The sequence below is a fragment of the Macaca mulatta genome, chromosome 16, assembly GCF_049350105.2.
Source record: "Macaca mulatta isolate MMU2019108-1 chromosome 16, T2T-MMU8v2.0, whole genome shotgun sequence".
NCBI lineage: Eukaryota > Metazoa > Chordata > Mammalia > Primates > Cercopithecidae > Macaca > Macaca mulatta.
Genome location: NC_133421.1, coordinates 12,246,189 through 12,257,967, shown reverse-complemented (window position 1 = coordinate 12,257,967; position 11,779 = coordinate 12,246,189). Strand labels below are relative to the sequence as shown.

The following is an 11,779-nucleotide window of genomic DNA, read 5'->3' as shown; positions in this document are numbered from 1 at the left end:
TTGGGTTGGCCCAGAACACCTAGGCAGACAAGACCTTGTTCTTACACCACATGGTCCAGATAAGAACCAGCTGTTCTCTCATTAGCCTAAATTGGGGCACACGACTTTCTCTGAAGCCATCCCAGTGGCCAATGCAATGACTAGATCTGGGGTGGGATCCATCCCACCAAAGTCCCATGGGAGGAACTGGAGAAGGGAAAGGAAAACAGATACTCAGTAACAATGAAAGATGAGATGAGTGGACACATAAGCAGGTGGATGGAAGAATAAATCAGTGACTGAGGAGAGCAGCAAGAGGAGCTAGTTCAGTGCAGTGTTCTCTCTCTTGGGAATCTGACCATGACTAGCAGTGTGGGAGTGCGGCGGAAGAGGCAGAGAGGCTGCGGGCAGGAGATGGGCAGAAGGGTACAGAAGAGAAGCAGCAGCAGGGGGAGCAAGGAAGCCTCCCCATGTCCTACCTGATACACCATCTAGCCAGCTACCATTTGTGGGTGACTGCCATGTGCTAGGTGCTCTGCCAACAAGCAGTAGTGAGCCTGGCTGGGTGCTGCCCACGCTGAGACTGCATTTCATAGGGAAAGACAAACAATTACGTAAGCAATTAAAACAAAGTGGTCACCCCATCGTCCCAAAACAGGGGCATGAGAATGAGTGGACAATGGGCTGTTCCAGCAAGAAGCCACCAGCTCCTGCTTCTGAAGACCGAAGGGGACGTGGCTGCTCCACCTGCAGGAGCCACACCGCACCGGATCCTGCATTCAAGAACACATTGTCATCCCGTTCTGAGATTTCTGTCTCCTCTTTTTGCCCATTATTATGCTTATAATAATCACTATTATATAAGCATATACCATATGCTTATGTATTTGTTATATTATAATTACTATTATATAAGCATATAGTATATGCTTATATAATTATATATTATATTGTAATAATTACTATTATATAAGCACATAGTATATGCTCATATAATTATATTATAATAATTACTATTATATAAGCACATATTATATGCTTATATATTATATTATAATAATTATATTATAAAAATTACTATTGTATTATATTATAATAATTACTATTATATAAGCAGTTCCCTATCCCACTTAACTTGTTTCTTGCGCTATCCAGAGTGATTTTTTCTTCGTTCCAACCAAAGGGGCGAAACAAATAAAATGGCTTCACTAATTTGACCAAGTATCAATATTAAAGAATGAAGTGAATGGAGTGATAGAACTAGTTATTGAAGGGAATTTGACTTCTCCCTTGATTAGTAATTAGCAATAGCTGCTTAATCGAACCTGGGTTTCCCATCCCCGAGTTAAAAGCTAACAAGGCAGTTACTGAGTGCATTTTCTAAGTGCGTCACGTATATCCACTCATGTAACACTCTCAACCCTAGGAGGTACAACTGCTTCCATCTATCCATTTTACAGATAAAGAAATGCAAATCGTATGAGGCAGAGCTGGGATTTGAACCCGTGGAGTCCAGTTCTAGAATCTGTGTTCTTAGTTACTAGGTTTTCCCAGTCTTTCAGTGTGGACTACCCTTTCTAATGTGCCCTACCTTTGTTGTATTTTCAAACCTCTTTTTTCTGTCAATCTGTTACAAGATCCTGAATGCAGAAAAAAATTCTGGCTTTTCAATCTGCCATCTGCAGTGGAACTGCCACCGAAATACAGATTTTTTTAATAAAAATCTTTATGGGGAAGACCATCATCCTCAAGGCTGAATCCTTGGATATGACAGAAAATGTAAAGGCCAAGACCCAGAATAAGAAAGGAATTCCTCTTAATCAGCAAAGGCAGATCTTTGCTGGAAAGCAACTGGAAAAAGAAGATGGATGTACTTTGACTCCTTCCTTCCTTCCTTCCTTCCTTCCTTCCTTCCTCTCTTTCTCTCTTTCTCCTTCCTTCCTTCCTTCCTTCTTTCCAAGAGAGTCTTGCTGTGTCACCGAGGCTGGAATGCAGTGGCACAATCTTGGCTCACTGAAACCTCCAACTTCTAGGCTTAAGTGATCCTCCCATCTCAGCCTCCCGAGTAACTGGGGCTACAGGCACACACCACCATGCCTGGCTGATTTTTTTATTTTTAGTAGAGACAGGGTTTCACCATGTTGCCCAGGCTCGTCTTGAATTCCTGAGCTCAAGCGATCCCCCATCTCGGCCTCCCAAAGTGCTGAGATTACGGGTGTGAGCCACAGCACCTGGCTAATTTTTTTTTTTTTACTTTTAGTAGAGACTGGGTTTCACCATCTTGGCCAGGCTGGTCTCGAACTCCTGACCTCGTGATCCACCCGCCTCAACCTCCCAAAGTGTTGGGATTACAGGCGTGAGCCACCGCGCCCGGCTGATTACAACTTTCAAAAAGAGTCTACTCTTCATCTTGTGGGAAGACTTCGTGGTGGTGCTGAGAAAAGGAAGAAATCTTACACCACCCCCAGGAAGAATAAGCATGAGAGAAAGAAGGTTATAACCGGCTGACTTGAAATACTAGAAAATGGATGAGAATGGCCAAATTAGTTTGCCTTCTTTGGAAACGCCCTTCAGATGATTGTAGCACTGGAGTGTTTATGGCCAGCCACTTGGAGTGAAATTACCGTGGCAAATTGTTGTCTGATGATTGCTTCAACAAACCAGAAGACAAGTAGTGGTGTATGAGTTAGTAAAAGACATGAGCTAACTTTTTTTAAAAAGTCTGAGCAGAGCTGCTCCGATTAAAGATGGGCGCGAGAGTCACAGCTGCCTCGGCACCTCCCTCCTCCCGCGCAGGGAGCGTGGTTTGAAAATCTCCTGTGCATGTGTGGACAGAAGCAGGGGGGCTGAGAGTCTGACCTGTAAGATTCCAGCGAGGGTTCCCACTGCACTTGGTCTGGGATCCTGGCAAGTCATGTCACCTCTCAGATTTCAGGGTAACCTCCTACAACTCACAAGGGACCAAACTCACAGTGGGCTCCCTGCCCATCTCAGGGTTCTGCTTGCTGGTTGGGCCAGGCTGGTAACAGATTATTTTCTGCCCAGAGAGGCTAGAAGCTAAAAAGAGAAAAATGAAATGAAGGAAATAGCAACTCTTACTCTGCCCCTAGCTCCTAGCTCACCAACTAGGTGCAGAAGTGAAATACAGTAACACCCGTAGCTGTCATCAGCTGGAACCCTTTCCATCTCTCTCAAATTTAAACAGTTGCTTTGTCTCTCTCCCTCTCCCTCCCACCCTTTTCCTCGCCTTCTCCCCCTCTTTCCCTCTCTCCCCTCCTCCCCATCTCTCTCCCTTTCTCTCTTCCCCTCTCCCCAGTCTATGCCTGTGTGTGTGCGTGTGTATGAATATCCTCTGTTTTGCTCCTTTCCATCAAGCATTTGAACTTCATCAGTCACCGTACGATCAGCGGAGCAGGCACCGTATATTTGTTCTGTGATTGTAGAACCTACAATCTCCTTTCTGATAAAGGAATCCTACTTGTTTCCATAGAGTATGACGTCCTCAAAATAAACTTACACAGAACATAATTCGATTTTTTAAAGAGCTATAAAGCAGGTCTCCCCACAGAGATCAAAAGCCCACTTCTGGCCCACGGTACACGGGGCTGTATCTATTTGTCTGCAGAGATAAGAAGGTCCAATATCTGAGCAGAACTAATTTCAAAGCCTGCTCAGCAGACTTCTGATAAATGTCTTTTCACCGGCTCTGTTGAAATGTGTAACAGAGCTGTCTTTTTTTTTTCTTTCTTTCTTTTTTTTTTTTTTTTTTTTAGACAGGGTCTTGCAGTCACTGGAAAGCTTTATGCTCTGGGGGTGGAATCACTGGGTGGTAGCAGGCTTAGGGTCATTTCAAAGAAATGCACGCCAGCCCCATAGCAAGAACTCGTCTCTACAAAAAATTTAAAAATTAGCTGGGCATGGTGGTGTGTGCCTGTAGTCCCAGCTGCTTGCGAGGCTGAGGCAGGAGGATCATTTGAGCCCAGGAGGTCAAGGCTGCAGTGAGTTATATTAGAAGCACTACACTCAAACCTGAATGACATTGTGGGACCCCAATTCCAAAAAAGAAAGAGAGAGAGAGAGAGAGGAAGGAAGGAAGGAAGGAAGGAAGGAAGGAAGGAAGGAAGGAAGGAAGGAAGGAAGGAAGGAAGGAAAAGAAAGAGAGAGAGGAAGGAAGGAAGGGAGGGAGGGAGGGAGGGAAAGAAAGGAAGGAAGGAAGGAAGAAAAAGAAAGAAAGAAAGAAAGAAAGAAAGAAAGAAAGAAAGAAAGAAAGAAAGAAAGAAAGAAAGAAAGAAAGAAAGAAAGAAAGAAAGAAAGAAAGGAAGGAAGGAAGGAAGGAAGGAAGGGAGATGAAGGGAAGGAAGGAAGGAAGGAAAAGAAAGAGAGAGAGGAAGGAAGGAAGGGAGGGAGGGAGGGAAAGAAAGGAAGGAAGGAAGAGAAAGAAAGAAAGAAAGAAAGAAAGAAAGAAAGAAAGAAAGGAAGGAAGGAAGGAAGGAAGGAAGGAAGGAAGGAAGGAAGGAAGGAAGGAAGGAAGGAAGGAAGGAAGGAAGGAAGGAAGGAAGGGAGATGAAGGGAAGGAAGGAAGGAAGGAAGGAAGGAAGGAAAGAAGGGAGGGAGGGAAGGAGAAATGAATGCACCCTAGGCAGAAACAGGGAATCTGTACTCAGATGAAGAATGAATTTAAGCAGGAGAACAGAACTAATGGCCAGGATACTTCTGGGCAGTAATTTCTGGATCATATGACAACCTATCTTCCATGCCAGAAAAGGAACCTCTGATTCACACTAATGGTGAAACTGCCCAAGGGATTAAGTATTTTTCCATTCAGGATCTAACTTTAAGATCAGAACCAAGTCCTTCCCCTCTAATTTGGCCCATTTTCTCCCTAAAGGACCATTATTATGATACAATAATCACTTTGTGGGTGCATTTTCTAGGCTAGGCACTAAGCGAGCCATTTTTTTTCACTCACTCATCCATCCCACAAACCTTTATTGGCAAACCACCGGGCGCCAGGCTCTGTCCTGCGTGTTGGGGATACGGCGATAAGGAATGTATTTGAAGTCCCTTTTGTCATGTGGCTCACATTCAAGTAGGAAGACTATAATCTTTTTAATGAGCAATAAATACACCTTGCCAAGCAACAAGGAAAGCTAAAAAGCAAACAAACAAACAAAAATAGAACGAGGAGATTGAAACAGCATCCGATTTCAGATAGAGGAGTCGAGAGAGACTCTAAGATGAGGTGCAATTTGAGCAGGAATCGAAAAGCAGTGGGAGATTCAGCCTTCTAAATATCAAGGGAAGGGCAGTCCAGTGGAGGGCACAGCGCAGGGAGAGGCCGTGAGGTGGGGGCGCATTGGTGTGTTGGAGGGGCAGCTGGGAAACGAGCAGTGATGGACAGAATGAGCAGAAGGAGGGCATGAGTCCAGAGGGGTCACAGGCCCTGGGAGCATCCTGGGGACATGGATTTTATTCTGAAGCTGTTAGAGAGCTTTGAGATGAAGGAGAGTCACGATATCTATGTGTTAAGGACAATTCTAGTTACTGTGAGGAAAACAGGGTTTAGACAGGCAAGAGTGGAAGCCGAAAGGCTGGTTAGGCAGCAGATGCCACAGTCCAGGTGTGAGGTGTTTGGGTTTGGGTTGGGCTCCTAACTGTGAGGGTGGACAGGAGTCGCCCAATTGCAGTTATGTTTCCAAAGTGGAAGCAACGAGATTTGTTGCTGAATTAAGCATGGAAGAGAAAAAACAGGTCAAAGATGATTCCAAGATTTTGGCTGGAGCAACCAGGAGAATTGACGGTGCCATTTAGAACAAGAAGAAGACTTACAAAGAAAGCAGCTGATTGTGGGGAGGGTATCCGGGATTTGGCTTTGGACCTGTTTGAACAGAAATCACATAGGAGCTGGGGCACAGTATGAGAGCCCAAAAGAGGGCTGAGGACTGGGCCCCGGGGTTAGCCCAACTTGTGATTTGGGCGAAGAGGAGGATTCCTCAGAGAAGGATTCAGCAAAGGAGGCCGAGGAAGAGTAGCCTGGGAGGTTAAGAGAGACCTAAGAGAGTGACGTCCCCCGGCAGAGAGCACCAGGCGTTTCAAGGCAGAGGGCCTGATCCACTGTGTCACAAGCCACTGACGAAGGGAGCAACAGGGGACTGAGGCTTGACCTCAGATTTGGCAACACACAGCTGACCTTGATAATGTCATCATATGTAATTCTGATACCAGCCCTGCTAGCTAAATATTATTGTCTTCATTTTACAGATAAGGCAACGGAGGCCAGAGGAGGTTCAGTGACGCACCCAGGGCCACATAACCAGTGAATGTTGGGGATCAGATTAGAGTGCCCATGTCTCCAGCCTCCTTCTACCATTGACGTCATCACACTGACTATCCGGGCAGGACCCTCCCACCGCGTCTGAGAGCTCAGGCTTGATTTCACTGCCAAGCCGATAATGTCGGCAACAGCACTTACGGTGCTGGCCCATAATTGAAACAAGCTTTGAGAGTTAACTGCCACCCCAGAAGCCTCAGGGAGGAGGTGGCTGCCCTCAAAGGCTCAGTCTTGTATTCTGTAACCTCTCTACCCTGAAGAGGATCCCACCAGCTGCCTCTTCTTCCAGATCCTGCCAAGAATTAGACATCTCCCAACCCCACTCCCAGGCCCCTTCTCCATATCCTCCCTGTCGATCATCCCCTTTAAACTAATAGAAAACAGTGAATAATTTTCTATCATGCATCTTTGGATTGTTTACTGATTACCATAAACAGTAGCTGCATTTGAAATGCATTTTTTCGGCTTACTGTATTTTTATTTTACTGTTTTTTGTTTTTGTTTTTCTTTTGAGATGAAGTCTCGCTCTGTCACCCAGGCTGGAGTGCAATGGCCGATGCAAATGGCTTGATGCTGGCTCACTGCAACCTCTGCCTCCCGGATTCAAGCGATCCTCCTGCCTCAGCCTCCCAAGTAGCTGGGATTATAGGTACCTGCCACCACGCCCAGCTAATTTTTGTATGTTTAGTAGAGATGGGATTTCACCATGTTGACCAGGCTGGTCATGAGCTTTTTTTGACCTTTTTTAATGAAAATTTTCAAACATACAGCAAACTTGGAAAGTTTTGAGCAGTGAACACCCATACACCACCCCCCAACTAGACTCTACATGTAACATTTTACTCTCTTTGCTTTACCCCACGTCTGTCCATGCATTCCTCCCCCTGTCCACCAGCAACCATCTTATTTTCCAAGCAAGCTGCAGCCCTCAACACTTCAGCAAGCACGTCACGAACTAGAGTTCAATATTGGTTTAAGGGTTTGTTTGGTTTTCTAGATACACTTTGCAAACAGAAAAATTAACATATCTCATGAGTATGGATGCTGAGTTTGGACAAATACATACACAAATAAGTTACTGAAACCTCCATCAAGATACAGAACATTATCATCACCCCAGAAAATTCCCTCATGCTCTTTCCCAGACACTCCCTGTCTCACCCCAGAGGCCGAGGCGGGCTGATCATGAGGTCAGGAGATTGAGACCACCCTGGCTAACACGGTGAAAACTCGTCTCTACTAAAAAATACAAAAAAAAAAAAATTAGCTGGGCGTGGTGGCGGGCGCCTGTAGTCCCAGCTACTCAGGAGACTGAGGACGGAGAATGGCCTGAACCTGGGAGGTGGAGCTTGCAGTGAGAAGAGATCATGCCACTACACTCCAGCCTGGGCGACAGAGCGAGACTCTCAAAAAAAAAAAAAAAAAAGAATTCTCTCATTATCATCTAAAGCAAACTGGGCTTGAGTCATGGCTGTTTAGAGCCTGATCTTGGAAATCAGAAAGCTCTGGATTTCTACTTCAGTCTCCACTGTTATTAACTGGGTGACCTGGGGCCAGTTATCTAACCACCCTGCACCTGCACCTTACTTTTACATCTATAAACTGGGCACAAAAGTATCTAAAGGATAGGAGAGGCTTATTAGGATTTAAATAGTTCATTTATTCATTGGCTCTTTCCTGTGGCAATAGTTAATAAGAACGCACCGCGTTCAACCCCGCTAAGCCTGGGGAAGGTAGCAGGAACCAAAAGCAGAAAGAGAGACATTGCTCTCATCGGCCTGTCATTCTGTGGGCTACACAGATACTAAACAACTAATTGTACAGTTAATTATTTATGGCCATTGTGATCAGTGCTGCAAGGGAGGTGTGACAGCTGCTAAGAGCCTGTGACAGGCTTACGTAAGGAGGCTAAGAGTGGAAAGAGGACAAAGAAGGCAAAGAGGGACCCTTCCTGACAGAAGGAAATGCAGTGTCTGAAAGCTCTCTGGGGGAAAGGAGCACTGCCCTTTGGAAGGATTGAAGAGGCTGTGTAACCACAGGGCGAGGTGTGAGTGTGTGTGTGTGTGTGAAGTGGTGGAGAAGGAAGGTGAGCTGGAACAAGTGGAGGCTGACCAGGCTGGGCAGTGCTCCGAGTATGCAGGGCTTTGCAGAACAGGTTCAAATGTTGGTTTTTTAACCCCAGAGCCATAGGCAGCGAGGGGTGCTGGACTGTAAGCTTCACACAAGAACAGCAGATGGGAGTTGTCTGTTTCGTTCACTACTAGATCCCTAGTGCTTAGATGAGTGCCTTGGATCCATTTGTGGGAGGAAGTGAGGAAGGAAGGAAGGAAGGAAGGAAGGAAGGAAGGAAGGAAGGAAGGAAGGAAGGAAGGAAGGGAGGGAGGGAGGGAGGGAGGGAGGGAGGGAGGGAGGGAGGGAGGGGGGGAGGGGAGGGGAGGGGAGGGGAGGGGAGGGGAGGGGAGAGAAAGGGAGGAAGGGAGGAAGCGGGGAGGAAGAGAGGAGAGGAGAGGAAGGGAGGGAGGGAGGAGAAAAAGGGAGGGAGAGGAAGGGAGGGAGGGAGGAAAGGAAGGAAGGGAGAGAAGAGAGGAAGGGAGGGAAAAGAGGAAGGGAGGGAAAGAGAAAGGGAGGGAAAGAGGAAGGGAGGGAGGGAGAGAGGAAGGGAGGGAGAGAGGCAGGGAGGGGAGAGAGGAAAGGAGGGAGGAAGGAAGGGAGGGAGAGAGGAAGGGAGGGGAGGGAGGGAGGGAGAGTAGAAGGGAGAAGAGGAAGGGAGGGAAGGAGGGAAGGAGGGAGTTAGGAGAGGAAGGGAGGGAGGGAGGAGAGGCAGGGAGGAGAGGAAGGGAGGGAGGCTCTTAAGCAGAAGTTGGAGATTTGTGTCTCATACAGTCACTGGCTGCAGTGTGGAGACTGGGTGGGAGGGAGCACAGAGTAAGTATTCTTCTGCTCAGGCTGCCAGAGCACTACAGACTAGGATGATACTTAAACATTGATTTCCTCACAGCTCTGCTGGCTGTAAGTCCAAGATCAAGGTTCCACTGGGGTTGGTGTCTGGTGAGGCCTCTTTCCCAGCTTGTAGATGCCCTCTTCTCACTGTGTCCTCACATGGCCTTTCCTCTGTGTGGGCCAGCAGAGAGCCAGCAGTGGAGCCTCTTCCTCTTCTTGTAAGGATACCAACCCTGTGGGATTAGACCCCCATCCTTACTACCTCGTTAGCCTTCATTATCTCCTTAAAGGCCCTATCTCCAAATACTCAACATACGAACTGGGGGGTGCAGGGGGAGCACAGTTCAATCCATAATAGGGTGGATGCCATCCATAATAGGGTGGGAAGCCAGTTAGGAGGTTAATGTGTTCAAAGGGGGGAAATGCTGATCGCTGGGACTAGGTGTCAGGAATAAAAATGGGGGACTACTGAGCAGAAAAGTTCACCCGAATCAGTGGTGGACTGAGAGAGGAGGAAGGACGAGATGTCAGGAATAACTTCCAGGTTTCTACAATGATCATGATGGCTCCCACAAAGATATGTCTACATTCTGACTCCTGGGACCTGTGAATGGGACCTTATTTGGCAAAAGGGTCTTTGCAGACATTACATTGAGGATCTCAAGATGAGGCATCCTGGATTGTCCAGGTGGGTCCTGAATCTGATGATACCTTATCTTATAAAAGAAGAGCAGGGCCGGGCGCGGTGGCTCAAGCCTGTAATCCCAGCACTTTGGGAGGCCGATACGGGTGGATCACGAGGTCAGGAGATCGAGGCCATCCTGGCTAGCATGGTGAAACCCCGTCTCTACTAAAAAATACAAAAAACTAGCTGGGCGAGGTGGCGGGCGCCTATAGTCCCAGCTACTCTGGAGGCTGAGGCAGGAGAATGGCGTGAACCCGGGAGGCGGAGCTTTTAGTGAGCTGAGACCCGGCCACTGCACTCCAGCCTGGGCGACAGAGCGAGACTCCATCTCAAAAAAAAAAAAAAAAAAAAAAAAAAAAAGAAGAAGAACAGAAGGACAGGCACAGAGAAGGTAATGTGAAGAGATTGGAGTCATGTGGCCACAAGGAGCCACAGGAAGCTGTCAAAGCAAGAAAGGACTTTACCCCAGAACCCTCAGAGGGAGTGCAGTCCTGCTGACACTTTGACTTTGGGTGACTGGCCTCCAGAACTGTGAAAGAACAAATTCCCCTACTTAAAGAAAGTTGGTGATAATTTGCTAAAGCAGCCCTAGGCAATCGATACAAGGAGCACTTGAATGGGTGATGGTGCCATTCACGGAGAGAGGGAAACCGGAGGGGCTCGGGTGTTGTGGGATAGGAGGGTGAGTATCAGTTTACATGTAGAAATTCAGAAACTGTGGTGACTTTCAGATGTCAGGAGACGAAAGGGCAGTAGCCGGGCTTACCGTAAATACTCATTAATTCATAGTTGTTATCATCATTTACTTTTAGAGTACGCCTACATTAGAAGTGATTGCTCCTCTCAAGCATATCTGAATTTCCTGGCGTACTGGGGTGGCAAACAGTTTCAAGCTCTGCCAGCACCACAGCAAGGCTTAGCTCTTTTCTTGCAACACCCTCGTGTAGGCATAAATATTTCCTGGTACAAAGTTCTATTTGAATCGCTTCTCCGCCTGTTGACTAAGATCAAGTGTAAAGTCCTGTTTGCACTTCTTCACCTCCAACTGATACCAACCTCGTACCCACCCAGACTTCTACATCACAAGCTTCCTGGGAGAGCCAAGGGGAGGCACAGCCCACTCTTCCCTCGTCCTCTCCTAGTTCCCCGCCCGCTCGACTCCATTCCCAGCAGAAGTCTGCCATCTTGTGGACACATACAATTCCAACAGCCCAGGCCAAAATCAGAAAGTCAAGATCAGAGAGAAGATGACTTCAAAGTCACTCAATTTCTCTTCCTACCTCCAAATACAGCTTCATCTAATTGGCTCTAAAGGTCAAGGGCATGCGTGGAGAATCTTTCTGGTCTTTAAAATAGCTAAGATGTAAGAAAAATGGCATCAAAGGAGGCCCTCAAAGATCACCCCTTCAGCCTTTAGAGAATTGAGTTCCTTGGCCTACAGATGACCCCGTCCACCGTTTCCAGTTCATGGAAACAGAGCCACTGTTGAGTGAAATGCTCCACTCTCATGGGAGAGAGAGCCCACTTCACTCACTGCCTTCGTAAACCTGCAGGAGGCCTCATGCTCTCATGAGCTTGAAGAAGTCTAATTTCTGACTCACTTATTTCTTAACTAGGGTACTTAAAAGCTAATGTGTGCCCTTGTTTCTCTATCCATAAAATAGGGGTGATAGTATTATCTACCTAATTGATCTGTTGTGGGCACAAGATGAGTTAATATATATGAATTGATTAGAATACTGCCTAACTCAGTAAACTCAAGACGCTACCTATTACATCCCCACTACCAAACCCAACATTCCTACAACATTTCAATGTGTCCCCATTCACCTTGGATATTGTTG

At 46.8% G+C, this 11,779-nt stretch overlaps 1 long non-coding RNA gene across 3 annotated transcripts in view; it reads right to left on the bottom strand.

The window, feature by feature from the left end:
- The window catches only part of LOC144335337 (uncharacterized), a 273,701-nt gene that overhangs the window by 255,476 nt on the left and 6,446 nt on the right, over window positions 1–11,779 (bottom strand). The gene's annotated exons all lie outside the window — the stretch shown is intronic.